The sequence below is a fragment of the Calypte anna genome, chromosome 2 (assembly GCF_003957555.1).
Source record: "Calypte anna isolate BGI_N300 chromosome 2, bCalAnn1_v1.p, whole genome shotgun sequence".
Lineage (NCBI taxonomy): Eukaryota > Metazoa > Chordata > Aves > Apodiformes > Trochilidae > Calypte > Calypte anna.
Window position 1 is genome coordinate 56,677,101 of NC_044245.1, and position 25,885 is coordinate 56,702,985.

General features: G+C 40.8%; 1 non-coding gene across 1 annotated transcript; it reads left to right on the top strand.

The window, feature by feature from the left end:
• Positions 1–22,242: 22,242 nt before the first annotated feature.
• On the top strand, positions 22,243–22,403 carry LOC115597970. The gene has a single exon (XR_003987311.1). It is a non-coding gene; the product is annotated as a U2 spliceosomal RNA (small nuclear RNA).
• The last annotated feature ends 3,482 nt before the right edge of the window (positions 22,404–25,885 follow it).

Genomic DNA, 25,885 nt, shown 5'->3' on the forward strand with positions numbered 1-25,885 from the left:
TTGGCCTCAGAATATCTGATTTTTGTGTAGAATAGCTGCCCATTTAATTTCTCTTTCCATACTTACTGACTCATCTAAGAATAGTGAAGTTGAATCACTGCCAGTTATACTTTGTGTTGGTGCAAATGTAGGAAAGCTGAGGCAACTATCTTCATCTTCCAGGATCCATGAAACTGAAATTCTGGTGATTCCTATTCACAGCAGTAGCTTGAGCAAAAGACTCAGAGCAGTTTCAGTAATAAACTGTAGGCAGTCTTGCACTGTGGTCTCTGATGGTGTACTTGTGAGCAAGGAGAGTAAATCAGTCTGCTACGTGTTTAATTCTCTTTTCTTGAAATATTTAACAATTTGGCTCAAACTCACTTGACAGGTAGAATTGACAGGGTCTCCTTGCTTGAAAAAAGTGACAGTATACTAGCTAGCCTGATTTTTCAAGTGTCAAAAGTTTAGTTATCTACATATTCTATTCATGTTCCAGGCAGTAAAAGCAAGCTGGTGAGGTAATCAAAGACAAGCATAGAACTTAAATTCTGAAACAGTTCAGAGTTAGCTGAAAATCACTTTGGCATTATGGAGAAAGAATGGTATAGATTGTTCTTTCAGTACTTTTTACTTGCCAATTACAGTATTTTGCTCACTTTTATCTTTTTTTTTTTTTTTTATCTTATGTTTTCTTTCCATTTTTTGCAGATGTAACATAAAATAGCTGCATCTCTAGTGGTTCTTTTACAAAACCAGGTCCCGAGTCACAGTAATTTCTATGGGCTGAAGCTAAATTTCCCAGAAAGCAGAATCAATGCAGCAGCCTCAGGAAGTGGCTCCAGTGCCCCAAAGAGATTTGAACTGAGACTGTGGCCTTTTTGTTCTACCTCCTACTATTGATAGCTCTTGCTTGCAGCATCAGTAACTTTGTGAGACTACCTGAGGTAGCTTATCTAACTGAAACAGGTTTTTGTATGGGGTGTGTTTTGACCTGGCTTACATTGCTCTTGCATGAGTGTTTTTGCATGGAATGAGATGATTTACATTGACTGGAGCTGCCGGAGAGCTACACTTTGGGCCAAAGACAGTGATTGAGTGAGTCTTACAGGCTAAACTGCTTCTTGCTGGTACAGCTTTGTTAAGATCCTTACTCCACTACTTTGTTTCAGTTGCAAAGCTGCTGTAGCATGCTGTGGCCACACAAATATGTGACTGAAAACAGAGTACTGTTGTGCAAGCATGCACAGAGCCATAAAGTTGTTTGAAGACCTCGACACAGCTTCAGAGGGAAGGCATCTACAGGAACTCAAGAGCTAAGGTCATGGCCCACAGGGTAGAAAGGATGTTGAACTGTAGGGTTTCACAGTACTTGAATGATTTTTCTGATAGCTCAGGATTAATAGATCAAAAAGGCTATATAAAATTACTGCCAACCTATTTTTTCCCCTAAGCTAGTAACTCATCTAGAGGTACATTCATAATGGGATTTTTCTTTTCTTTCTTTCGTGGCTAGAACAGAACTCGTGTTTCAGGACTCCCCATCTGTCCCTTTTATGAGCTGTAGGAATCACTTTAAAAAAACAACTGGCATATGAGGGGGGGTGGTTTTAGTTGGTTGTGGGTTTGGGGATTCTTTTGTTGCATTACTTTCCTTATGCACATGTTGCTGGATTTCTATTTGTTAAGGAACTACAGCACAAAGGAGGCAAAAGTAACTCCTGCGTCACTTCAGTATGCCTTTGTGCTTAGATCTGGTCAGAACCAGCCAATTTCTGGGCAGTCAGCAATGTCAGCAAACATAAAGCAGATATCTAGAAGAGGACTTCAAGCTTTAAAGTCACATTAAGACTTTGTTATAAACTTCTGCTTTGAAGACTTGCAGGATGACACATGCAGAAAATGTTAACTTCCATTAAAAGCTCTCTTGGGATTTGTTAGCAAAAACTCAGCAGGACATGTCAAGGAGTACATTCCAGAAGTTTCTATCGTGCCCTTGATGAAAGCATCTTTAAAAACCCAGTAAGTGTAAAGGAGCAAACACTGTACTTGCACCCAACTGATATTAAGTGCAAACTTGGTTTCTGGGAACAATTTAGGAAAACAATGACATTTAATGAGAGCTTAATGGAAATGTGTGAGAGCAGAAATGGTCTTGGCCTTTTGTCTACTCCTTGCAAAGTATGTAGAAAGCAAGTGACTGCACATTTAAATTGTGAAACACTGGGAAAAAGTGTAGTTTGTTATCAGTAGCCCTAATGGAGTGCTATGGATATCCTGCTATTTCTAACACTACCTTTTTTGTAAGTCTTTCCTGTGGATTACTTTGCAGTCATGTGAGAGTACATACAGTGCTTGTGTATGTATCCTGATATATTTTTGTCTTTCTCTTGTTTATTCTTTAGTCAGTGGCTTAAGAAGGAGTGCATCAGTTAGAAAGAGGAAAATAAAGTTGAAGAAGTGATACTGGGTCTTGTTCTAAGGCTCTGAAATCAGTCGTTGAGATTTCTAGAAACAAATGCCCCAGTTGGAGCCAGCCAGGGAGAAAGCTGTCTCCCCTGTGCCCAGGCCTGTTTGCAAGACAAATGGCTCCATTGTTTCTGTGGTCTGTAAATATAACTGGTCCTGGGAGGTCAGGATTGCACGCACTGAGTGGGTGCTTGAAGAACTTGGATCAAATACATGTAGAAGATTTTGAAGATAAGGAGTCAGTAATGATAAGACTTGTGTACTCTCTGACCATGTTTTGGTGGTACAGTAAAAACACAAAGCACTGAGCTTGTGTAAACTTACTCTGCTAGCTCAAAATATGTTGAGGAGTTAACTTTCTACCAGTAGGCTTTATGCCAGAGAAGGTATCATTTTTCCCTCCACAGTCAGCCTAAGAACCTAATTCTGGCACAAGCTTTCTGTCGATAACTTGAGCAAATTCTACATCAATGCAGTTGTATACTTGTGCCTGACAGGACGCACGTGTGCTGTAGGTGAACTGGTATTGAGTGGGTGTGGAAATTGTGAGTGGGAAGACTACTGATGTCTGAGGCTGGTATGGGACTGGGTGAAGGCTTTCCAGGGGACTTCACAGCTCTTTAGGTATTTGAGCTTACGGTGGGGCTGAAAATAAGTTGTGGAGTGACATGTAGAGTTCTAGTGCCATAAAGGTGATTATTTTTAATTTCCATTTTAAAAACAGTTGTCTTAATCTTAATATAGTAGCCAGCAGGCTGATCAGATATTACAGAAGAGCACAGCAGTGCTGGTGAGCTGCTAATCCTTGCTTTGACTGTCAATGGCATTGTTAATTCATTAGGCTAAATGAGTTCTAACAGAAGGTGAGTGACCTTGGAGTTTTGGCAAGCTCCTAAACTACTCATATTCCAAATAAAAAAGAAAAAGAAAAATTCTTCCTGATGTATGTTACCTTACTGTCTGTTGATCTGACCATGTACAGGAAATAAAAAGCCTTGTGCTGTTCCTGAATTACACAGTTTTCACTGTGTGGTGTCCCTCATTATTAGCTGTAATGGAATTGGAGCAGAACCATGCTAAAAGTTTGGCATTTTTAAGATGCCATCTAGTCTTAAAAGTTTTTGGAAGAACAATTCCCCTCTGCTCTCTCACCCTCCCTTAAGGAGCATGTCTTAGGAGGAGGAACACTTCTCTTTGTTGTCTGGTACCTTATGCAGTGTGAATTTCCCCTGAGTCATGTCTACTAGCAATAGCTCTTCACCAATACCAGGGACCAGTATTCAGTTTTCTATTGCAGACACTATAAAAATCACTCACAAACAGACTTCATTGTTGTGGTAGTTCTTTGGCGTCTGCTTAAAATACACTTGGATGAGTTTTAGTGACTTGTTGATGTCTGCAGGGACTGTCTAGAGACAGCAGTTGCTGCTGGAGATGGGTGTTAGAATGAGGCAATCTTAAGGCAGAACTGAATGGATTCATTTCATTCCACTGTAGCAAAGGGATTTCAGGGCCTGCTTCTTATTATGAAGTTGGATTTACCTGTCTGACTCAAGGATTGACTGAGTTCCTGGAATGTGGAGCCAGCGCCAGACTTGCATGCAAAGTTCATTTTATTAAATATTACTTTATCTATCCTTTCTTTGATACATCTGTTGATTTCATCTTTCTGTTATACACCAGACAGTTAGGGCATGTCTTCACAGTTTTTATTTGCAAATATACATTGGGTGTATAGAATGGCATGTTCAAAATCTTGTACATCTTTTTTTTTAATGAAAGATTAAATCCTTCTCTTCCTATTATTTTAACATTCCTTTTGCTTTAATTTATAAGGTCACTACAGCCAGACTTCTTTTTCTAGGTTGGGTTTTCTGGTCTTTTTTTAAGGTCTTCGATGTAGGGGGAAAACAATTTTTTAAGAGGACAGTATTCATTCCACTAATGTTGATTCACTTGGCTCATAAGAAGATATTATTGCTTTGTTTACTTGGAAAGAATGAATATCAACAAATAATCAGCTGAGAACTAGATTTTCAGAAAGAAGAATTTTCCTACTCATTTTTCTGTTAATTGAAAGCAGTATTTTTTAAAACTCATGTAACTCACAGCTTTATGGTGGTCACATTACTTTTCCTGAGGAGTAAACAGAGACAAGAGTGTCTGCTTAGTTTCCAGACTAGAGGGCAGTTGTTGCCTCAGGTACTCAACATTCTATATATAAAAAAAAGCCTTCCGTAGCTCTTGTAGTTGTATGTACTGAATATATCAATGCACCTGGGGAATTCCATGCCAACTTTTAAGAAGTACTAAGAACTCTTCTTCAGAAAGACATGGAAAAACGATTTTCTGAACAAGGCTCCCAAAAGTGCTTTTTCAGTCAGTCTTTCACCTAGCTAAAGTTCTCTGACCTGATGTGCTGTAGCTAGAAGGAACTAACCATATCATATCACTTGTGAACTCGTTTTTCTCTTCCTTTTGCTCTTGGAGAGATGGGGTAACCAAACAGGACAACAGGGTCAGCCTTGCTTCAGACCCTGCTGCAGTGCAACAATCAAACCTCCTTATGGAAACACTCTCAGACTAATATATTGCAATCCCACTTTCAAGAGTTACAGAACCTAATGTATTTAGCTTGTTGACAGCAATCCCACTGAGCCTCAGGCCTCAGGGACAATTAATGTCCTTCACAGCTCATGGGAATTTGTAATCCTCAGTAGCAGTAAGATTTCTTCAAGAGGAAGGACCAGGCCACAGGTCATGTATATCATCTGCACCATTATCTGTTTTCAGCAATATGGCTTGATTTTTTAAAGCTTATAATGGTAAGTCTATTACTTATATTATGCATAAATCATCAGATGCTTTTATCAAGTACTTCAGCTGTTACAGATTTACAAGTATGTTTGTGGGCTACATCCATTTATTGTCTATGTGATGTGATCACATTATTTCTATGTGATGGTTTCCTAAGGATGAGAATAGATGAAGAAGCAGATTCATTTTCCTTGACTGCTTAATGTGAGAAAATTATGCTTATAGTTCATGCTGTTATAGAAGGTTGCTGTGACCTGGAGATGTACCACTTAGCTTATCGCTTTCTGAGGTTTAAAAGAATGAGCTGTCAGCAACAGAAACTTTCTTTCTGCTTGCTTTAGCAGCACTTTGCAGAAAGCAATGCTAATCTATGTCAACAGACTTCAGATGCTACACTTTAAGGAAATGCAAGTAACCATTCATCACACTGGCTTCCAGGTATTTAGAGTAACAGTGCCTGCAGTTGTTGGATAAAAGTCTTTATTAGAGAATCATAGGATATTTCAGGTTGGGAAAAAGACCTTTGGGATCACTGAGTCCAACCGTCATCCCCCTCTACCAAGTTCTCCCCTAAACCATATCCCCAAACACACATCTGAGCAACCCTTAACACATTCCAGGGATGGTGACTCAATCACTCCCTGGGCAATCTATTCCCAGTGTCTGACCACTATTTCTGTGAAAAATTTTTTCCTAATTTGCAGTCTAAGCTTACTCTTTTGCAGTTTGAAACCATTCTCTCGTTGTCTGATGCTAATTACCTGTGAGAGTGACATCACCAACCTCTCTACTGTGTCCTTTGGGTAGTTATAGAGAGCAATGAGGTCTCCCCCTCAGCCTCTCTCCTCAAAGTAAACAGTACCAGCATCCTAGTTCCCTCAATCGTTCTCATAAGATTTATTCTCCAGGCCATCACAAGTTTGTCAAGAATTATGTAATTTAAAAAGATAAGTTGAAGAGAAAGCTTTAAAAGCATACCTTGGTTGCAGTTAAGGCATTTGGGGGTGAGGTGGAGTTGTTGGCTTGTCAGAATACCCAGGTGAACTGCTACTTTTTTTGAGTTAGCAGAGCATTACTCAACTTTACTTCAGAGGGGACTGCATGTCTATACAGACTGAGTCAAAGACAACCAACTTTAGTTTGTAATAGGAAATTGCATGTGATATTAAAGAATAGAGATCCTCTTGAGCAGTATTTTCATAATGGGAAAATATTGGTCCTTTCTGTTGGTACTTGTTACTGGCCACAGCATGAGGTTCAGCTGTTTTTGTGGACATAGTTCAGGGAAGACATCCTGGGGAATGTTTGGACTAAAGAGAGTTTTTGTAGGTGGATAGTTGTCTGTTACCAGTAGACCTACTATTTAAAGTTAAAATAAAATAGCACTGCCAGCACTGTGCTGGAACTCTCCATTTTTAATTACTATTCAATTACGATTTAAAAAAATAATAATCTGGCCTTAGATTTCAGCTTGCTCAGTGGGACAGCAGAGGCTGAGGTACATGCAGGGACAATTGGTATGATGCTATTTTCCCTGGTGTTTTGAAGTTTGAGTTCATTTGCATCTGACCTTACAAAGTATGACTGTAAAATACTGCCAAGATATGAGTGTAACAAATCTGCACCTCCTTGCATGTATGGTGGTCAGAAATCAGGCCTGAGAATATTTACTCCCTGCAAACCTGTCAGTATCTGACAAATATGAGTGCACACCCTTATTCAGATAATATTAGGGCCTCATTATGTTTAGCTTAATCTGCTTTGGAAAAGGAAATAGCTTGTGACATTCTTCAGTGGTCTCTATGGACAAATAAATAAAGATTTAATGGAGCTTCACAGTAGGACATTGGCAACCAAGGAGGACCCTGAGGACCGAGTTGTATAAATTAGGCAGAACTTGGGCTATTTTCAGAGCTCTGTGAGGAATGAGGAAGAGGTCTTTCATCCACCCAAGTTCCTGGGGCACATGAGAACAAATTTCTCATGAGTGTTTTGAGGCTGTGTGTGTGCATCGTATAGCCTGGCCTCATTCCATCAAATACATTCCTCTGAATTGGATGCTAGATGGTAACGGCTTCTAGTATGTCAGCAGGTAATTAATTATGATAAATGTGCAAATTGTGTATTGTCTCAATAGGCTGTGTAGAGCCAACAGGGTTCACGTGACTAAAAATATACTGATTAAAGGTCTGCAGTAGTAATGAGCACTGTGGCAGTACAACGTACTGACTCTCTGAGGGCTGTGCTATGAATTACCTGTGGATTAAGGAACAGTGCAATTTTAACCAATTCCCTTATTCCCTGAGTGGAATGGCCCACAGGTTTTTGTGCCACTGCCTCTTACAAATGGTCCACAACAGATCTGTTTTCAATTCTTACTCTTTCTGTCTTTCTTCTTCTCTCTTTTTTTCTGTTTTGTTTGTTTGTTCGTTTTAAAGAAAAAGCCTTCAAATTAACAGCCTACCTCATTATTAATATGTCTTACAGTATATATCCTATGACCTTTTCTTTTTCTTGTTCCATCCATTAGCCTTCACTGTAGCTTCAGCACCTGGCTGCTGAAGGGAAGGGGAGGACTGAGGAGAACAGATGCTGCACGCCAAAATAAAAATTGTGGTGATAAGGAGTTTTAGCAACTTGGAGAAAGAATCTTCTCCCTCACCAACCTCTTTTGGCTTTTATGTTAGCCTCTCATTGTTACTTGTGTTTGCACACATGTGTGTGTGCACATGCATATTAAGCACATTGTTATATGTAAAGAGGATGGTTCTTTATGTCAACACATCAAGAACTCCGAACCACTTTGTCAACATAACTGAACTATTAGACTATCCACAACTGATGTCTTTGAGGACATCTTCTGTAGCCAGAATTAATTTCTCTTTAGCAGTACAGATGGATACTAGGAAAGCCAGCAGATGCATTGTGGCTAATCAGAAAGGGGCTCAGCAGGGTAACTGAAATCTGTGCTAGAATTCATATCCCTTCACAGAGTTTAATTAAAGATCTTCGTGTGCATCCTTTTGTTTTATCTGTTGCCAGTGTTTTGTCTCCTATTGTGGCAGTGCCTTCAAATAACCATCAATTTGCTGTGCTAATCTAATGAGGAGAATGAGCAGCACTGTTTAATTATATAAAAATGATAATGAGCTTTGGCTGCCGAAGAGTTAAGGAGCTGCTGCTGGCCACTGGAATACAAAAGATCTGGTGCCAATGGGGCCCCTGGAATTCTGTGGCACTTCAGACTCCATTGCTGAGCAGCAGTAACTGGCTTGAGCAAGCAGCAGGCCAGCAGAGCTTCCACAGGGAGAGATAACTGAATTGTTGAGCATCCTCCTAACAGCAGGAAGCAGAACAGGCAGGGGCAGATTTCTGTTTCACACCCCAACAAAAATACAAGGAGTCAAGAGGAAGAACTCTTGTCCTACGCAAGCACAATGCCTCCATTCCTCATCCTCACAGCACAATTTGGAATTTGGGCATAACCAGATGTAATCTGGTGCCATTTTGCTGCAGGAGGTAGCAGGAGAACCTGGAAGAATGGGGTTCTGGCTGCTGGGAGAACATGAACTAAGGTGCAGATACCTCAGGTGTGCCTGTGCTCTATCCAAGAATGGTGTGGATTGAGGTTTATCAAGAGATAACTCTTCTAAGAGGTAAAGCCTTTCCATTTTCAAACTTTTCCTTTTCCTTTCCTTTCCCTTTCCTTTCCTTTCCTTTCCTTTCCTTTCCTTTTCCTTTCCTTTCCTTTCCTTTCCTTTCCTTTCCTTTCTTTCCTTTCCTTTCCTTTCCTTTCCTTTCCTTTCCTTTCCTTTCCTTTCCTTTCCTTCCTTTCCTTTCCTTTCCTTCCTTTCCTTTCCTTTCCTTTCCTTTCTCTTGTTTCTGTTTTTAACCAAGGTAAATAAAATCTTTGTTTTGCATCCAAACTATCTAATCATTGAAGTTGTTTTCCCTTTTCTGTTTTCCCTAGCTGGGATCATGCTGAAATAATCATGGGGCAGGGAGCTTTGGAAAACCGGAATAGCAGCGGAGCAGAAGAGGAGAAATTGCTGGAATCCCTGTTTGTTAAAGCACCAAGTCCCTGAAATTCAGCTTAAAATTGGTGTGAATAACTACCACGTGCATAGCACCCTCATCACTCATTAACTCCCAAAGTATAGGGTGCCCACAGGGGGTACAAGCCAGGCATGGAGCTGCTTGCCTGGAACACGTGTGGTGGAGCTGGCGATAGCACCTCCAGAACCAAGGGCCTGTGTTTCCCTTCTCAGAGCATGGCCTGGCCACCCCTCTGTGGGAGAGGAGGTGAGGAAAGGCAAGGGCATCTGAGGTAAGCCAGGGCAAAACGTGTGATAGAGCAATGTTTTTAGAAGCCTGATGTGAAGAGGGCTGTGACAGTACCACTGCTGACTGACTCTGCTGTAGCACTAATAACCAAAAAGTGGAAAAACTTTTGAGGAGACCTCTGTTTTTACCAAGGTGTGTGTTGATTCTGTGTGAGGAAATCTGGCCTAGGGAGGGGCAGTACTGAGGGGATAAGGGATACAGCTTTGCCTTTATTGCAGCATTCATCCTACAGTACACTGTGCTGTGTATTGGTGTTTCTATATCATAAAAGGTGTGCTGGGATAGATACAGACTTAAAGAGGAGAGAGATTAAGCTGAGCTTCCATTAGGAGCACTTTACAGATGCAGGTGCACAGTCACAGGCAAACCATTTTTATTGGTACTGACACTCTTTTAGACCCCAGGCCCTTTGACCAGGTCCTTTGTCTGCGTGTGATTCTGCAAATTTCTCATAAGGGCAGGTGAGTACATGTGCCATCTTCTTCTCTGCCTTTGCTTAGCCTCCTCTGCACCTCTCCTCTGAAACTCTGTACTCACACTGTCCATAACAGGGCTATTGACCTGCTTTCCTTCGTGGCCCCTCCATGTGCCACTGTCTCTACTCTTGTATTTCATGGTAGTCATAGAATCATAGAATCAGAATGTTAGGTTGAAGGGACCTCAAGGATCACCTGGTCCAACCCTTCTAATATTATTGTTTATATATGTCCTAGCATCCCATCAAGCTGAGACCTAGAACTTCCCAAAGTGGGGGATCCACCACCTCCCCTGGGAGACCATTCCAATGTCTGACTGTCCTCATAGTGAAAAATTTTCCTCTTCTATTCAAACAGAATCTTCCAAGGAGCATTTTGTACCCATTGCCCCTCGTCCATGTGACTCCTTGTAAACAGGAAGTCTCCAGCTTCTTTGTAGCTGCCCTTTAAGTACTGGAATGTTGTAATAAGGTCTCCTCTAAACCTTCTCAAGGCTGAACAGACCCAGTTTTCTCAGCCTCTCCTCATGTGGCAGGTGCTCTAGTCCTCTCATCGTCCTTGTGGCTGCCTGTCCATTCCCTCCCATTCTCCTTTTATCCTGTGGGCACTGAAACCGCGTGGTACTGTTCAGCCTGAGAGCCACAGAACTCCTCTAGCACTGGCTCATTTGTGTTCCTATGGCCAGCCATGGCAACTCCAGCATGAGCAAGGCATGTTACACTTACAGATAAGAGTTCCATGCACTGTCCTCATTAGGAAAGACACAAATTTGAATTACCTTCTCCCCTTTTTGCCTCACTCTTTTTGACAAATTCTTCCATTTGTAACCCAGTCTCATAAGTTCATTCTGCGTGCCAGACAACTACAACTTTGCTGTTATAACTTCAGCTCTTGTTATCTTATGGATCAATCATTGTATTCATCCTGTCATAACTGTGACAGATGTACCCTACCCATCCCCAGTGCTCCTGCAAAGATAACTTTCCCAACACTTAAATATAACTATGTTTTCTGTTCTCTGTGCTTTCCCATTGCCTTGCTCTAGAAACTTAAGCTACTTGTTTTTACTTCAAGGCTTATCATGGCCTTTCTTCTCCCTACCTTTCATCACCTGCTCAGTTTTGAAGAGTTAGCTTCCACCTTTAATAACACACAGTACTGGCCTCCTTGAAGCACTCATTCCATTTTTAAACAAAAAATTCTTGGAAGGAGCATTTTGTGATGCTCTGCAAAGCAGATTCTTTTGGCTCTTACCATCCATTCACAAGACTCTTCCTTTCCACATTTCCTCATGAAAGACTTCTGTGTGTGGCTATGTCCTGTCTGACACTGTCTTATTGCCTTCCCTGGCCATTCTGCCCCAGTTTTGTATGCTCAAGTCATGAATGCTTTGGGATTGGGACTGTCATGCTGTTCTCCACGGGTACAGCACAGGGGGAATATAATCTGTGAAAAGGGCACCTACACCCTTCAGTAGTAAATATTTATGCAGCAGGAGTGCACCTGTAAAAGCAAATAATTACATGGTAATAACACAGTAAATTGTCATCCTCCCCTGGTGAAATGAGCAATCCAGAAAAAAAGCAGAGTGGCTGGTATCTTCACACCCACATGCAGCTCATCCACACTCAAAAAAGATCACATCTTTTCCTGCTCTTACCTAACGAAGCTTATATTGCCACCTGAGGATGCAAATTTTAGTAACATGGCTGAAGGACACCTCTAGCTAGTCTATGTATTGGGAGAGAGATCCATGAGCATACAGCACTTCCACATAAAACCAGTGCAGTTTAGGACTCTGCATCTGGCCCCATCACTATGGTGATGGAGAGGATACTGTGAGCACTCCTTCATCTGTTTCAGCTCAGATTCATCAGATTATCTCAAACTACTTTTTTGGTCCCTTGGCTGGGCTGGGTGTGTGCTGTTGCAGGTTGGGGAGCACACACTGACCCACTGGGCTGCCTTTGGGGCAGTAAATCCTGGCAGTGGGTTGGAGGCAAACAGCCATGGGTGGGAGGGGAGGAGCAGCTTTCATCAGCCTTTGCAGCTGTGTGCAGTGTAAGTGTGTATCTGCAGCACCACGGTACTCACCAGTACTTCAGAAAAGGTAGTCCTTGACTTTTGCAGAGATTCAGGAAAAGCAGTGCCTTCATTCTGTATGAGCTAAAATGCTTTGTTATTCACAGAGTTTGACTGGTGTCACATTGAAATGAACTTCAAAGCAAACTCACATCGAAACTACTAGAGACTTAATTTTTTGCTTGGGCTTGATACAAAACATGAAAATCACCTCAGGCTAGCTGGCAATGCTTGTGACGAGCAAATCTTTTGGTGAAACAAGAGAAGGCTTCCAGCTTCTAATGAAATCTTCCCCCCTCTGCAATCCAGTGGGCATTTACATGGTTTTCTTGTCAACATTTCAGACAACTTTGAAAATCAAATGCTTCCTTACAGGAAATGTATTTTCTTTGTTGTGCATCTTTTGTGGCTGTCATGTGAGAGGTTCTGATCCGACACCCAGCTGTGCTTCTATGCCCAGCTTTTGTGACCATGGAAAGTATTTTTTTTTCACTTCTGACTCTTCTATTTTCTTCTCTGTTAAGTATGTATAAACAAGTTAGAAATCAGAGCCTATATGTTCTTTGCAGACATACTGGGCAGAAGTGCATTAGCAAATGGTCAGGCTTCTTAATATCTTAAAAAGCTTGTAAGAAATAAGACAGATAAACTTTTTTTTTTCTGACAACAATTAATTTTTATTCTGAAGGTGAGAGCAATGCAATATTTCAATGTAAGTTAAAACAGTCAGTGACAAAATGCTTAACCTACATCAAGTTTTGCTAAATGGGGGAGGGGTTAAAGCTCTTGGAAGGAATATGCAATAAAAACAGTTCCCTTTTCTGGAAAACACACTTTACTGGTATGCATCCTTTTGTACTATCTTAAGGCATTCTGAAGTTACAAGGTTACAAAAGCCATCTTTGTTCACTGCATTTTGATCTAAACAATGAGGGAATTACTAACGTGTTGATTTCACGTGGGCAAATACATGAAAACCCAGAAGGACACCCTGATTTACATTTATCCAACTCCAAGTCAGTGTTAGAGTTAAAATATCAAAATCCAGGGAAGAAAGAGTTGTGGGGAACAGAAGCAGGCCTGGGAAAAAAGGTGGGCTTTATACAGCCAAAGCTCTTAATTTACTCTGACAACGAGGCTAAATCAAATTAAAAAATAGATGAACATTAAGTAATAATGTCTAACAGAGACACTTCATGGATTCCCACATTAAAGGGACTGAAGAGTCTAATCCTGGCAAGTGACATGTACACATGGTGCTCATACATGGGCCATCACATCACTGGGGCCACAAGGATTCGGCAGTGAAGGCTTTTGGGCAGTGTTTGCTAGCAGAAATCCATTTGACCCTCACCAGTGTTTCTTTTGCACTTCATGAATTAGGAATTCAGCTAGTGTGGAGACTAAATGCCCATTTTAATCTGGGAAACAGATGCAGTCTTGAATATATGATAAACACAACGTGCCATCTTATGAAAAATTTTCTTCGTTCCTTTCTCTTTGTTTTTTAAATCAACATTGTGGCCAGTGCTCTGTGTTAAAAAATAACTTGCTTGGATATGATGAATATGATCTTTCTTAAGATACTCACAAAAAATAGCACTAAAACCAAACATTTTCCCTTTTTTTGGTCATCACTAGGTTTCAGATTTTTAAGAGTTATGCTTCCAATTTCAAGATAGATGAGGAGTTAGACATAGTAGATGAGGATTGGGTTAGGGATCAGCTGAGTAATCTGGACATCCATAAGTCGATGGGTCCAGATGGAATGCATCCAAGGGTGCTGAGGGAGCTGGCGGAGGTCATTGCTAGGCCACTCTCCATCATCTTCAGTAAGTCATGGGTAACAGGAGAGGTGCCTGAGGACTGGAGGATAGCAAATGTCACTCCAGTCTACAAAAAGGGCAAGAAGGAGGACCCGGGTAATTATAGACCAGTCAGCCTCACCTCCATCCCTGGAAAGGTGATGGAACAACTTGTTCTTGTCACTATCTCCAGGCATATCAAGGACATGGGAGTCATCAAGAGCAGTCAGCATGGTTTTATCAAGGGTAAATCATGTTTGACTAACCTCATAGCCTTCTATGAGGAAATTACTAGGTGGATAGATGATGGAAGAGCAGTAGATGTGGTTTATCTTGATTTCAGTAAAGCATTTGACACCGTCTCTCACAGCATCCTTGTAGATAAGTTGATCAATTATGGGTTTGGTGATCAGGTAGTGAGGTGGATCAGGAACTGGTTGAAAGGAAGGAGTCAGAGAGTTGTAGTCAATGGGGCAGAATTTGGTTGGAGGTGTGTGACTAGTGGAGTCCCTCAGGGGTTGGTGCTGGGACCGGTGTTGTTTAATATCTTCATCAACGACTTGGATGAGGGTATAGAATGTACCCTCAGCAAGTTTGCTGATGACACTAAGCTGGGAGGAGTGGCTGACACACCAGAGGGCTGTGCTGCCATTCAGAGAGACTTAGACAGGCTGGAGAGTTGGGCAGGGAGAAACATGATGAAATTCAACAAGGGGAAGTGTAGAGTCTTGCATTTGGGGAAGAAAACAAGATGTTCCAGTATAGGTTGGGGCTGACCTGCTGGGGAGCAGTGTAGGTGAAAGAGACCTGGGGTCCTGGTTGACAAGAAGATGACCATGAGCCAGCAATGTGCCCTTGTGGCCAAGAAGGCCAATGGCATCCTGGGTGCATTAGAAAGGGTGTGGTTAGTAGGTCAAGAGAGGTTCTCCTCCCCCTCTATTCTGCATTGGTGAGGCCGCACCTGGAGTATTGTGTCCAGTTCTGGGCCCCTCAGTTCAAGAAGGACAGGGAAGTGCTTGAAAGAGTCCAGCGCAGAGCTACTAAGATGACTAAGGGAGTGGAACATCTCCCTTATGAGGAAAGGCTGAGGGAGCTGGGTCTCTTTAGTTTGGAGAAAAGGAGACTGAGGGGTGACCTCATCAATGTTTTCAAATATGTAAGGGGTGAGTGTCAGGGAGATGGAGTTAGGCTCTTCTCAGTAGTGACCAGTGATAGGACAAGGGGTAATGGGTGTAAATTGGAGCATAGGAGGTTCAAGTTGAATATTCGAAAAAATTTTTTTACTGTAAGGGTGACAGAGCCCTGGAACAGGCTGCCCAGGGAGTTGTGGAGTCTCCTTCACTGGAGACATTCAAAACCCGTCTGGACATGTTCCTATGTGATGTCACTCTAGTGCCCTGCTCTGGCAGGGGGTTGGATCTAGATATCTTTCGAGGGTCCTTCCAACCCCTAGGATTCTGGTGATTCTGCGGATTCTGTGAATTTCCCCATCTCTTGCACTGGACTTGATATATATTTTCTTTTCTTCTTAAAGGGAAAAGATGAGCCTTTCTCTGATTGTCAAACTGATTACCAGTATTTTCCTGCTTCTCCCTATCTTATCCCTTCAGTCTGTTGAAGCTGTGGGCTGAAAACCAGTGGTCTTGTCGGTTCAATTTCAGCATTCTAAAAAAAAAACGGTTAAAAAAAATCTGCCCTTTCATTTTTTTGCCTAAAGATTTGCTTTCAATGATTTTTTAATAGTTATTCTTATACTGTAGTCAGTAAACCTAACCAAAGGTATTTCCACAGATTACTTCCCATGCAATAGTAGCATTGTTCTGATCTCATCCACTGCGTTCGATTAAGCCGCGCACTTATGAACTGGAGGCCTTCACCATGGGTAATGCTGAGATTTCCTACAGAGAACTGCGTGGTTCACCTCTTTCAATTCAGTGATATGGTACTGCAGAAGTGGTCATGGCTATATTTCTGGTCATATGTTTTCCAGGAGAAGTCCACCTACAGTAGACTTCAGTAAAGCATATTTGATCTCCAGAGACATCCTGTTTGTTTGACATCCAAAAGATAAGACTTAATATTGTAGAAGGTGACTCGATGTGTTACTCTTCCTCTCAAGTGCAGAGTAGACCTTGAGTTGTTCCTCTGAGTCTCAGTATGGATTATCCAACCCCTCATTACCTGTGGAACATAGGGTAGCCTTACTTGCACCCCTGTTTCTTAATAGTTCCCCCTTTCCTAACAGTTCAGAGAGAAATAATTTTAAAAGTATTATTAGCAAAAATGATGCTGTAGAGAGTCTTCAAAATTAATTGCACACCAGCTCCTTGTGCCCAGGAGGGCTAGCAAGTAAGTCTTGCTTGCAGGCACAGCATCTGCTGAAAAACTCTGGGCCACCACCAGTACTGTTGGTGGACTATGGAACAAATCTCCTGAGCAGGCAAGTGCCACTTGCAGTTTTCTGTAAAAATAAAAAAAAAAAACCCACCCCCCCCCCAAAAAAAAGCCAACCAAGAGCACCGCCCCCCACGCCAGAAAAACCAAAAAAAAAACCAAAAAAACAAAAAAGCCAAACAAACAAAGAAAAACAAAACAAAAAAGTTGGCAGGATTGACCTGAGAACTGCCTGTTTGCTGTGCTGACCTCTAAGTCAACAATTAAAGTAACCTAGCAAACAAAAAAAAAAGACCATCCCAGCCAGGCTTCTTTCAAAAATTCAGTCTTTTTTAAAAAAAAGCAAAAGCAAAAGAAAAAAAATATGCTCTTTGGGCACTGATGTGTGATGCTTTGCTTTTTGGGAAGGCTGCTATGGTACCTTCAGCAGTTTAGAGGGGTCATTGATTAGCCTGTTGCTTAGCAGTCCATTTTTAATGGACTGGCCTTGTCCTCACCTTGTAGCAATCTGGACTCATCAGCTGCAAGGCTGGCAGGCTCTTTACTTGATCTGTTCAGTCTAAGTGTCTGTTTTAGCATAACCTGTGTTTGCAACTCCAGTCATTTTTATCATAAAAAAGGTTAAGTACTTCATGGTGAAGCTTCAGGGAAGCTTCTGCTGGCATTGCCAGTGCAGCTCTGCTGGGTTTCACTTTGTTCAGTTCAGGCATCTGTGGTTTTATTGTTTAATTCCACAGAAATTTCTACAAAATCTGGTGTAAAGAAAATGAGTGAGAGCTTTCTAAACAGCAAATCAGGGACATCTCAGCACTGTGCATGTTTGTATGGGGACAGACGTGCCATAACCTGTGCTAGGGGTTTGCTTAGCTGGGATAAGGGAAGAAGGCATTGAATTCTTTGCTAGATGAGGGAGGGATGTTGAAGCGTCTGAGTTTTGTAGTTGTTCCCTTCTGTAAATGCATCATTATTTCCTTGCAATCCTGGATGACTTCAGAATCTTTTCCTCACATCCCAGTACCTATCACCTAAATGTATGAGAATCTTAGCTTGCGTTTTCTTGAGGCACATTTCTTTGCCTTGTGGTTGCCAAAAAAACCTTATAAACACTCATGAGATGTCTACATGAGAGTTCTTTCTTTTAAAGTGAATTAACAAAACAAAACAAACAAACAAACAAACAAAAAAATCCCACAATTAACATTTAATAAAATCTTCTTATTTGAGAGAGACCAACTCATATTTGAATGCCAGTAGCTAGCTGGCAATGCTGCTAGATGAAGTATTAAATCACTTCAGGGTCTACCCTGATCATCAGCTTTATTTCACAAAGAACACTGAGGAGGCAATAGACATATAACTGAAAATCAAAAGCTCACGCAAAGGTGGTAGATGCTCAAAGTGGTGTATCCATCCCAGAAAGAATTTTGGCATGAAGAGTGGATATGTTATTAGCCACTTAAATGTTGCCTTCCAAGATCCAGGCAAAAAACGTGTAAGCATCCCTTTCAAGATAATAATATATTACTGGAAAGTCTTCCATTACCTTGTGCTGTAACAGATTACTTGAAAGAGTGATAGCATTTAAATAGTGCTGCTCAAACAACACAGCCCATGCCCACCTGCTTTGGGTATTCTTTCCCACTTCTGAAAATCCAGATGAAAGGCAGAATGTTTTTATCTAAAAATTGGCCCCTGTGCAGGTCTTATCACTTCCACTTCTCCCCCTTTCCCTTGAGCACAATGATCTTTTATATTTGTGGTTTATATATGGTCTTGTTGTATTTTCTATTGCTGTTTAACTAGTTCTACCTTTATGTGATACGCTCATGCCTCTGGGGAACAGTGCAGTGGGAGAAGGATGTTTTAAAATCAGGTGCAAAATTATAAATCTTTGATAAAATGCTGATAAAACTTTATGTAATGTGTATTTAAAATTACTCAAAATCCAGAAATCATGTTGCCAAATCACAATCCCTGAGTGCTGTTTCATGCCACCGGAGCCTGGTTGGAATAATATACACTGGATTTAGACTTTCTATTAAAATTATCCTTGTTTCTAGATCCCATAGCCCTGTGAACAGAACATAAAATAACCATATTAATTGCAAATTAAAATAAATGTCTATTGGAAAAATTTTCAGCCAAGCCTGTTTTGCTGACACAAAATGTGTATCATGAGACATTGGGATGTGTAGGACATTACCTGTGTTTTGTGAAGAACAAGAATAGGCTTCCTGCAGCCAAAGCTGTATTGTGCCCTAAAGGCATGAACAGTGCCTTCTGCTAATAAACTGAGGGACACTCCTAAATAAACTCTATTTAGTATAAATGGGTGAAAAGGGCATAAATCACTAATATATTTCCATTTATATTAATAAAATATTAAACGGTTTAGGAGCTGGGTCACTGGTTAATCAGAAATGCCATGGAAACAGCATGAGCTTTAGTAGCAATGATGAGATCACAGACAAGGGCTTTAAATACAACACTGAATGATTCTGTGAACTTCTTGCCTACTGTGCTTAATATTTTTAATCTGCAATTACTAATAAAATATCTGTTGTTCTGGCAGATTTCAGGCACACTTTCCCAACACGTAGGGTAAAGCAAATGTCCTACTGTCCACTACAAAAGCAAAGCTGTGCCATATTTTTTCACAGATATTTAAGGCAAACAGAGACCCTTAGAGCTGTGTAGTTTGACCTTCTGCATAACACAGACCAGAGAATTTAACATGGTGATTGCTACCCTTGGGCTAGGTTTCAGAAGTGGAGATGAATTCCTTTCTTTTTTTTGTTTTTATCCCTGGTTGTGATCAACTGCCTGAATCTGGCTCTGTTAAAATGACTGTAGTTTTAATTCATGTTTTGTTTTCAGAATATGTGTGCATATATATATACATATATGTATATTATATAATAATGAATACATAGGTGTGTGTGCAGACAGACATTCAAAAATGGTTTGCATTTGCAATAACAGTTGGGCTCCACAACCTCAGATTTTAAAGGCTACATGGGACTCATAGAAAACAGGGAGAGGGAAAGGATGTCAGAAGGTATATGACCTTCACGTACAACTCATCATGTGCCTTTCTGATGAAGTGTTTATACTTCATATTAAGTCAGCACAGGGAGGATTAGAGGCCATTGGAGAGAAACGATTTGCCTCACCCCCAAAGAATTGCCAAATATGTGATATAGGACAGAGACTTCTCAGTTGGGGCTCGTTTTTGAAAAGCAGAAACAGGCCAGGTGCTCAGCCCATTGTGGGGATGCTGAGAACTCCTTCACTGTGCCTCCTGTCGGAAAAGCCTGGGTAGGAACATACATGTTGAGGAGGAAGTATGGAGCTGTTTGCTTTGCTGCCCTTTGCTTCTGTGCTAGATTGAAGCTGCCAGGTTTTTATCTTTTGCTTCAGAATGTCTTTTATTGAAAAAATCTATTGAGATTATTTTACTTTAGCTTAAGTGGTCTAAAAATTATTTTTTAAAAAGCCCATAATCACTTTACTTTCTCCACCATGGGGTACTGTACAGACCTTCAACCAATTTATGTTTACAGCCAGTGAAGACCTTTGACCACTCTCACAGAAACAATTTAGTTTTAGTGGTCCATTACATGCTCTAGTCTGATTCAAGAAGACTTATTTATTATCACTGGGAGTCAACCTGGAAATTTATTTTAAAGGAAAACTACAATAAAAAGTTATCACTCTTTGGATAGGTAAATACTCAAGAAGCAGGACTACATGAAAATGAATTTTTTTTAGGGTAGCTACTCTCTCTTTCCCATTGCCCATAATAACCAACCGTGACCAATTTGAATGACCTCCCAGTGGGCCCTTTTATTGATACATACCAGCAGGAATTTCAGTCTGATAAATACGTCAAGATTCCTGCTAGTCTGATTCCCATTTGAGTGCATGACGTAAAGGAAGATTTCAGTTTTGCTGTCAAAAAGAATCTTCTCTCATTTTCAGGTTATCTAATACCTAGAGAACAGGTGCAAGGGTAGAAAAAATCACAGTCAGGACAAGAAAGAAAAGTATTAAAATTTAATCCTTTGAATGATAGCATGCCTAATGATTTCATAATCTCTACTCTGCCATTTCTACATCTACAACAGAGTTGTCAAACTGCAGGTAGTACTTTATGTCCAAAAATATTTTGTAGCCACCTTTAATTTTTGCAGTGATCTCTCACTTATCGTCATAGTGCTATCTTTTTGGACTGGAAGAGAAGATGGGTGTGTTAATACATTATGCCCTCCTCCACAAAAATGCAGAAGGTCCAGGGAGCAAAACTGAGCTTGCTCTGACAATTCCTACTTCTCCATTTTCTCCCTATGCTGTGTCCTGGGAAGGGAGTTCATGCAAATTTTCCAGTGCCTCTCTGGCACTGGGGAAGGAAATTTAATCTAATTTACTAATTCACCCATAGGCTTGTGATGAATAGAAAATGAAGAGGTGTGTCGTTTTGTCTGGTGAATTTGGGGGTGATGAGGTGAATCCAACAAATACATTAAAAAAAAAGATTGCAAGCTGGACTAAAACCAAGTTCTCATTGGTTAATTATTGGTCCACTGTTCTTTATGATATCTAATTTCAGTACTAATGAGGTGGAACTTGATAATTATACTACAGAATTCTGTTTGCCCACAACAAAAGCTTATAGTATGGTATCATCTCATCAAGCCCTTCTCTTTTTCTCAAAAGTTATTAGTTTTCTTTTAAATGAGATGTTTGCCTTTTATCATTTAATGAAAATGGCATGGTGACTGGAGATACCTGGTATCTATCAGGATTTATCTAAAGGTGGATAAATCTCCAGATTGTTCCTACTCAGTCTAGTGAAGAAGAATCTAAAAAAAAGGAATGTCAAGGGGATATTTACTGATTTTTGCATCACAAGTTTTGCATGGAGCTAAATGATAAAACTACCAAAAGATAGATTCCAGTGTGTAGAAGTTGCCAGTTCAGCTAGCTGCAACTTGCATCATTGGTGTGTAGTAAAAACATCTCAAATCTCTCTTGGATCCCATATTTGCTGACCAGTTTTTTCAATCTACAGTACAGGTGCATTTGTCAGTATATGAATAAAAGAGTTTCTGCATTTTATGGCTTTCACCCATGATGTTGGGATATGTATCAAGCAGTTACTCAATATTACAAAGGTATTATAATATTTTTTTCAAAACAGGATGTGATGTACTGGTTGAGACTTCTCATTCAGGAACCTCTCAGTAAGTCCGTCAGACTAAAAGGATTCTTCTGTGGGTTCCAATTTGAAGGATGCAGCAGTAAGCTATAGATAGAGGGCAAGCAATTTAAGGCCTACTTTATTATTTTTTCCTCCACAAATATCACAGACTTTGGATGAGGCATTGATTTTTGTCCAATTAAAACTTCTTAGTTACAAAATCCGATTGATACAAATATCATGCAGGACCCAATATATTCATATTTTGATCTGAGGAGAGTCTTAAGATAGAAGGAGCTCTGGAAGCTTCTAAGAATCAAGGAAGACACAAGAAGGAATGGGAGGGTATGTTGCGATATTTTAGAATTAAGGAAAAATAAGTGAAAGAAGCAAAATAGTATTTAGGATAGGAAAAAAAACAAATCAAGAAAGGAATTATCAGAATATAAAAAGCAATCTTAGACATTTTAATGTGAGGGAAAAAATGAAGGGACATATTTCTTCCAGTCATTCATATCTCACACTGGTAATGATGTTACTATGGAGTGGTGGCTTGTTTGTGTTGCAAAGTCCTTGCTTTTCTCCACAGTGAAACAGAAAGGCCATGGAATAGCACTATAATGAGACCATGGGAACTGCCATGTTGACTTACACTAACTTGTTGTCTTGTCTCCACATCCTTTCTTGGCCCTTTAGCTAAAATCAAGTATAGTGTCCATTCTTGTCAGTTTTATGGTGCACATATCTTCAGTGTGAGAACATGATGTTACATGAGTGTTGGAAGTGGGAGATGGACTTGGAGCTTGCTCTGTGCCTTGTCCTGGCAATGCAGAGCCCCAGAGAGTAGGACTGTGGGGCAGGAGGTGGGTGCTGATGGGTGCTGAGAAAAAGTGTATAAGCAAGGCTCATTTGCAACAGTATTTCACAACAGTATTTCACAACAGTATTTCCCCAGCCTCCAAAGACCTGTGGTTCCAGGACTTTCTGAACCAAAGTGATTCTTTGTGTAGGTTCTTATCCATTAATTTTCTTACTTTTTCTAAGCCAGGTAGATTTGCCACTCTGCAGAAAGGAGGGTGCAGCAGCTGTCTGGACACAACTGTAAAGACTCTCTTGGCTTTGAAACTGATCTGCCTTTTCCACTGATGCCCCCTTAGTTCTTTTTTTTAAAAGACTTAGAATAACCCATCTTTCAGTCACCTTATTTGAGGGCTGCATGATTTTAAAGATGTGTGTCATGTCTCTTAAAAAAGTTGTAAATTATGGTTACAATATAAATATAGTTAATTTAGTTTAGTGGCAGGCTGTGTAAGAAAAGAAGCTAGCAGGAAGTTAAAACAATGATACATCCTTCAACAGACATCTCAGTGGGGTTAACAGACAATACAGGAGCTATTAACTGTCAGGCTGCAATGAAGTTAAACAGCTTGTTTTGTTTTTACTGGAAAGCAGAAGGACTATAAAGAATTTAAAATGTCTTTCAGATCAGTGAAAAGTAATTGCTAAGAAGCTATTTCCTCATGTCAAAACCTTACTGAAAGGTCTGAAGATCCTGAACCTCCTGAACCTTTTCATAGAGAATGGGTAGAAGAGTTGGGTAGAGAGACGATTTTATAGCTCTAAAGCTTTTTCTTTGAACTTTTGTCCTGTTCTTACAATTCAGACAGACAATGCTGTGGTTCTTGCTCTGTGGTAGAAGAACAGAGGGGAGAAACAGAAGTGCCAAGACCTGTCAGACCCACATGAGTAAGCCCTCTTGACGTCTAGGGCATTGTAACCCATGCCAGAGCCTAAGCTGAGAAGAACTTGAAAGTTCCCAGGAGAACTGGTGAAGATTCAGGTTTTGTCAGTTGAAGAGTTGCCAGGAGGACACGATGGAGGGCATGGGTGTTTGGGAAGCCCTCCAGGCATTGTTTTCATTTTCATATATTTTTAATGTGTTCAGGTTTTTGCCTTCAGGATAGATATGGTTTAGGGAACTCGTAGAAGCATGCAGCATCCTTCAGAAACTCCAGCCTACATTTCTTTAGTTTAATACTTTTGTTGGCATTGGCATTTTTTATTAAATTATATTTTGGAGGTTTTACTTGTCTGCATGCTCTGGCACTGCTTGAGCCAAAGAAACCGTAATCCTTCTGTAATCCTGACTTTTGTGTATAAATGCTGTTTTCTGTTTCAGCCAGAGATGTTAAAGGCTGACTAGCTGCAGTTGCTTTTCAACAGTAGTTGCGTTTTTTGCTGTTGCTTTTCACGGTATCTTCTAATTAATCTTTGCACTGGCCTGAACGTGGAGTTCATCACCCAGTGTGCAATAAGCTGATCCACACACACAGTTGACATACTTGCTTGTGTTTCCAGTTCCGCACAAAAAAGGGAACCAGGTGGTATTCCACAAAGCAAACTCAGCTTCCTGAAACTTAAGGGCTACTTTATACACAGAAACATGTAAAATTACTTTATCTCTAATTACATTCTGTCACTCATTACATGATTGGGTAGCTAGTTCTTCACTTCCATTTGAAGTGACAGTGCTTAAAAATTTCACTACCCTTCTCAAAGAGGAGGGTGCTTTTGTTAATAAGAGTCCCCCCAGCCTCTGAGTGGATATTTTAGTATGCTAGTAGGGCATTAATATTCTGATGAGATGTTAATGCAGTAAGTCAAATTAGTGTTTTCTATCTAGTGCTCAAAGCTATAATCAATATAAGTTGTGGGGAGTATTCCCTTCCATCTCTTCCACCTGTCTTGCGGGACTGTTTCTTATGAATCATAGAGTCATAGAATCATAGAATTGGCTGGGTTGGAAGGGACTTCAGAGATCATCAAGTCCAACCCTTGATCCACTACCGCTGCAGTTACCAGACCATGGCACTGAGTGCCACATCCAGTCTCTTTTTAAATATCTCCAGGGATGGAGAATCTACTGCTTCCCGGGGCAGCCCATTCCAATGCTTGATCACCCTCTCGGTAAAGAAATTCTTTCTAATGTCCAACCTAAACCTCCCCCGGCACAACTTAAGACCGTGCCCTCTTGTCTTGCTGAGAGTTGCCTGGGAAAAGAGCCCAACCCCCACCTGGCTCCAACCTCCTTTCAGGGAGTTGTAGATAGTGATGAGGTTTCCTCTGAGCCTCCTCTTCTCCAGGCTGAACAGCCCCAGCTCCCTCAGCCTCTCCTCATAGGACTTCTGCTGTAGTCCATTCACCAGCCTGGTTGCCCTCCTTTGGACCTGCTCCAGGACCTCAATCTCCTTCCTGAACTGAGGGGCCCAGAACTGGACACAGTACTTGAGGTGTGGCCTCACCAGCGCTGAGTACAGGGGCAGAATCACTTCCTTGGACCTGCTGGCCATGCTGTTCCTGATACAGGCCAGGATGCCATTGGTCTTCTTGGCTACCTGGGCACACTGCTGGCTCATGTTCAGCTTCCTGTCAATCTAAACTCCAAGGTCCCTCTCTGTCTGGCTGCTCTCCAACCACTCTGTCCCCAGCCTGTAGCGCTGCATGGGGTTGTTCTGGCCGTGTGTTGTTGACTACTAGGGTTGGGTTTTTTCTCTAATTCTCACTGTTTCAATGTTCTTTTATTCTGTATGTCTTTTTATTCTCTCTTGTGTGTTTTTTCCTGAAAATTTTACTTATGTGTCAGTATCAGATTTGCAGATGTTTAACCATGAGTCCCAAAGGTAGTGTCCTTGTCTATAGAAATGTCCTGTGTCTGTTAGAGTACAGGATAGTGAGCATAAAATTCAAGCTCCACTTCCAGGATGTCTCACTGACTTGCTCAGTAATGAGTTCATTTACTGAGGATATGAGGTGCTTTTAGCCTCCATGAGACAAGTACATTAATTTCTTACAACAGTATGCTATTTGGAAACTCAATATGATTCATCAATGAAATAAATTTCTGAATAACAGCTTCTGCAATGAAGTTGGTGCTTAATAGAGTGATTAGACCAAATGTTGTTATAAATTTTATCTAGATTTTCCCCCAAACAAAGGAACCTGGCTGAATCCAAGAACTATTTCTTCACATGTGGCAAAATATTATTGCTGTGGGGAAGTCACCCGTGGAAGAAGTGATGCTCATCATTTGCTGTACTCTGAGGTGCTGTACCAGTGCTTTTTGTTCCCCTCTGCCTTCCTTCTGCCTCAGCTTTGAGCCCTGTGAAGAAATTAATTAAGGATTTGTCGAAGCATCTGCCTTTGTAATTTCAAGCGTGGGATCCTCAATGTATTACTGCATCCAGCAGTGACCAAATGTACCCACTGCATCCTTAGGTGGCAACAGCCACAGATACCACTGGTTTGGCTTGCCTAGGAAC